Genomic DNA, 5,126 nt, shown 5'->3' with positions numbered 1-5,126 from the left:
TCTTTGCATCTCTCTGCACTCCTCAAAGAGAAGGAACTATTTTCCACCCATAAGCTGCCCTTTACAATGCCAGCTTGTAAATAAGTAGCAGCTCCAATAAATGATGTTTATCAGACTTTGCATAAATGCCCTTGTTTGCCTTCTAGTGCTGCTGATCTCTGACTGAACATTTTTCTCCCTCCCTAACATGAAGTGGCTGTTGGCAGGATTTTCAAAGAGACCTTGTCTTTGAAACTAATGAAGGCTTGGATGGGCATGCCCTCTCCCTCTCTTTCCTAAGAGAGGCTAAGGTCCAGCACATCATTTCTCTCTGAAGCCATGCCTCCCACTGTATTCAACAACTTGGTGGCAGAGCCATCTTTAGCACTGTTAAAGGGCCTTCTTTATCTGTAAAAATGTGGGGCTGTCAAAAGGCTGGTGTAGAGGGAATGGCTATTTTTATACAGTACATGCACTACCAATATGATGGCCATTTTGGAAACATGCTAATGATAAGAGGAGAGCAAACCCAGGGGAAAAACAGACTCATGAAGCAAGCACTAGTGTTTGCAAGAACGCAGGTTCACACAAGGACAACTTTCTTCAGGCAAGAACTGCTTTTTCTCCCTTTCTCTGTCTCCCTCCCCCTTCTCAGCTCTTCTTTTTCCCTCTTTCTCAGAGAGAGACTGCATTATACTGTCCCTTTAAATAAATCATACTGAGAATGTCAGTAAGATGAAATCTCTGCATTTGTCAGTTTTCTCTCTGTCTCTGTCTCTCTCTCTCACACACACACACATACATCCCAGTGCAGGACAGTTCATATTGATGACAGGCAGTATCTGATTCAGAAAATGAGTAAGTCTGCTCATTTGTTTCTGCATGGATTGCTAGGTAGGTGGCATTGATCCAAGGCAAGCTGAAAGACTAATGTTGCTGGGGGGGGGGGGCAGGTATTATAGGGGGAGGAAATTAACAGAAAGTGGGATTTTCCTGGCTCTATGTCAGTTGGATAGCCTGTCCTGGGAGGAATGGGGATGAGGGAGTGTTCTTTTGACACAAATGACTTGTTATGTAACAAAATATCTGGGTATTGTTCAAGTGTAGGGGCCACTAATTTTTTTTTAATTCTTCTTCCTATCAGCATATTTGAAAACTGGAAGACAGGCACCCATCCATTTTATACTAACCAGACATTGCCTGCTATCAACAGTTAGGCAAGATACTCAATGCAGTTGGACGTTCTGTGTTGTGTTATGGGCTCAAAACAGGATGCGGTGGCTCAGCAGTTAAGATGTTGACTCTGATGACAGCAAGGTTGGCAAGTTGGCAGTTTGAGACCCAAGTTAAAAAAAAAAAATATTGTTCTCAAGCATAATCAGCAAATCTATACATACCTTTGTACAAATATACAATATAAAACACATACAAAAATAAAAAACATGCATCTCAAGTTCTATTATTTGCCATATCATAATAGTTCATACTTTCCCTAGTCTACTAATAGTAAATACACTTTATTTTATTCTTATATTCCATATAGTCTTGTGTTTCCCTATGACCATTTAGCAAATATTCTCAGTTTTAGTATATACAGTAAATGTAGACTATTACTTTAACACTGATATTTGATATTTTGTACATTTACTATTCTGTCTTTTTATTAGGTATTCCTGCTTCTTTCTTATGTTGCCAACTTCTTTTTACAATAATTTGTTACTGGAGACCATTCCTCCTCTGTTTTCTCTGCCCCTTTGTAACTTAGCCAGGGGCCCATTCAGACTACCTTTTACTCAGGATCAGAAATCGATCCTTGCACGTGAAGTTCATATTGGCCCCGATTCTGTCACAATCCATTTTGAGGCATGCACAAGCAAATGCCCTTTAGCACGGGTCATCCAGATTCAGGTCAAAATCCGTCTTTTTTTAAAAAACCCGGGTTCCACAAAATATGAACTTGCCCCCGATTATGATCGGGTCAAGTTCATGGGAGGGATTAAGGTCAGAGGGCGGGCAGAGGACAGGACATTCCCTCCCCTCATCAGAGAATGAGGAGGAGGAGGAGGAAGGAGCCAGAGGAAGGATGCAAGAAAGGGGAATCTGACAGGAGGCAAAAAGGGGGTGACTGATGGGGTCAATTCAGGGCAGGTCAGAGGCCCAGAGCAAAGCAAGGCTCTGCTCTCCAGCAGGGACCTTTTCCCTTTGATATTTATTTTTTTTAATTATTTTTCTCCTTCTATGTGCATGTTTTTTGCAATACGTATATAGATAGAACGTGAGCAGGAGGAAGGGCCAATTCAGGCCAGGTCAGAGGGCCACAACAAGCCAAGGCTCTGGTCTCCAGCAGGGAACTTTTCCCTTTGATTTTCATTTTTAAAAAAATTATTTTCCTCCGTCTATGCGCATGTTTTTTGCTTCAGGTAGATCTATATTTAGATAGAATGTGGCTAGCTGCTTGTTCACTTTCCCTTTCATTTCCTGGCTTCCTCACTGAAAGGAGCCCTTTGCAAGAGGCTTTGAAGCACGCGAATGAATGCTATAATGCGAATGTTACAATATGTTTCTCTTTCCAATTTGGCAAACTGGCAAATTGATACACAGAATGCTTTTGCTACTGCCTCAAAGGGGTAGCCTAGGAAAAGCATGCATGGCATTGCTTCCTTTTCTGGCATTTCTGAGGTGAGGAATTTATTATTATTATTATTATTATTATTATTACATGTGTATGAGGCATTCTGGGGTGGCAAGGAGGGGGGGATATAGGATGCAGAGATGGCATTAGCTTGCATTTTGGGGTTGAAAATGGGGCCAAGGGCAGATCATAACCTGTACTGATCCAAATGCCCACAACACACACACACACACACACACACACACACACACAGGAGGTTTTTAAATTTGACAAATGTGTGCATTTTGGTGCCTGGTCCTTTAAAAAAAGGAGGGGGAAGCACACTGCCGATGCCCCAATGAGTGCTGGAAATGTCACCTATGACGATCGTGGAACTGAAATTTGATTGACAGCAGGCGCCTTCATTTTAAACCCCGATTTCTCAAGAGGGCATTCGGGGCAAAATACCCCTAATTAGATAGTGAGCACTTGCTTCTGGAGGGATTCGGGGAGGGGGAAACCGAAACTCCCCAATTCCTTCCAGCACAAAACCGCCAGTGAGAATGGGGCCCAGGTATATTTCTTGTTTGGTTAGATTTTAACTTGTATGTTGTTTTTTTAATTCTGCATTGGATTTAATACTTTTTTAAGGAGGGGAGGGCACCAGGGATTGTATATGTGCTGTATTTTTAACTTTGTTAGCCACCCCGATTGTTCTCAGAGGGGCGGGATACAAATAAATTTTATTATTATTATTATTATTAGATCAGTGCCTGTTGCACAGATAACAGATGCCTCCATTTTGTTTGCAATATTGATAAATTTATAGAGGGGCTTATAGAAAAGCCATACCACTAATACAGAGTCTACAGCCCTTAGAAGTTAATCTTCCACTTCACAGTTTTCTGTCTTTCTTTTTCAAGGGACACCCAACACATCATGGCTCCTAGAAACGACTGGGAATACTAGTCATCATTAACCTGTTTAGGGCAGAGCACTGTTTTTTCTGTGTATTCCCAAAGTTATATGCTTTTGCATACCTGGAGAATCCACATCAATTACTGTCTTATTTGTAGAAAGGTCTGGGCTTCCCCCCACCCAAAAAAAAGTGATAAACACTTGACCACCTGAGTTTGCTGCTTGTATTGCTATGGGATCCCCCACTTCCCCAAGCTGTAAGAAGTTCCAGAGACACAGCAAAGACCCAGGTTTTGTTCCTTTGAAAGAAATTAACTGGAGACATGTGTTTTGTAACATTTGGTTGATTTATAACTATGGAGTTTGGTAAAAGTACACAGGGTTTTTAAATATTTATTTTTATTTGCAAATAAAAGCATACACTTGACATGTTAGCAGCTTTAAGTACTATGTTTTCGTGCAAGGTGGGACAACAATGTGATAAATAAAATTCTGTTCCCTTTCTCACACAGCCATCCAGTAGTGGAGTACAATTGATCAAATGAGTCATCTCTAACCCTGAATATCTTGGTTATATTTTTGGACCATCTTAGCTCCCATGATAAGGGATTTCATCTAGTTTTATCTAACAAAGGATTTTTTATTTTATTTTATTCATTTTACCCAAACTTAAGGCTGCTAACAAGCACACATAAAAATAATATAATTAAAATCAACACAATAATAAAGAAACATCAAATATGTTTAAAATGCTATATATGACTTCACACTTCTTACAAAGGGCAGGGAATTTATCGTTTTGAGAGTAGTGCCTTCCTCAGTCTGCAAGCAACAAGGGGAAAGTGTCTTCCTCATTAGTCAGTATTATAAAATTGTCTGTATTTACTGATTCCACAACAAGAGAATGGAAGGAAAGAAGATGTAGCCTTACATAACCTTGTCTTAAGCAACAGTAAGAAACAAATTGTCAAGAAGAAAAGTGTGCTGACTAAAACAAATTGGCTTTTGCTACAAAGTGTCACATGATACTTGTCTTAAAACAAACCAACAAAAAAACTTTTCCCATGAAAATCTCAAAGCAATGGAAGCACACAGAGGCATGACAGGAAATGCACTGAAAGAACTGGCATTCATACTGTTATAGCCCCAAAATAAAGGAAAGTCTAAAACTACACAACAACCATTATAAGAACTTGGAATATAAGGAGCATGAATCAGAGGAAGCTAGACATAGTAAAACAAGAAACAGAATGTATAAACATTGCAATACTTGGGGTAAGCAAGCTAAAGTGGACAGGAATTGGACATTCTGAGTCAGATAATTACACAGTGTTTGGCTCAGGAAATGGATTTTTTAAAAGAAAGGTTGTGGCAAGAATACTGAGGGGAAATGAAGCAAAAGCAGTCAAAGGATATAATGTAAAGTCTGACCATATCATGTCAATAAGACTTCAGAGAAAATCCATCAATAGTAAACTGAGACAAAGCTGAGCAGGGCTGTTGACAATAGTTACTTGGAGGTTTCTCATTTATAGGGTTGCCGTAAGTTGAAGTGGACTTGATGGTAGATAATAATAATAATAATAATAATAATAATAATAATAATAATAATAATAAT

The sequence above is a fragment of the Sceloporus undulatus genome, chromosome 2 (genome assembly GCF_019175285.1).
Source record: "Sceloporus undulatus isolate JIND9_A2432 ecotype Alabama chromosome 2, SceUnd_v1.1, whole genome shotgun sequence".
Taxonomy (NCBI): Eukaryota; Metazoa; Chordata; class Lepidosauria; order Squamata; family Phrynosomatidae; genus Sceloporus; species Sceloporus undulatus.
This window is presented reverse-complemented; position numbering follows the sequence as displayed.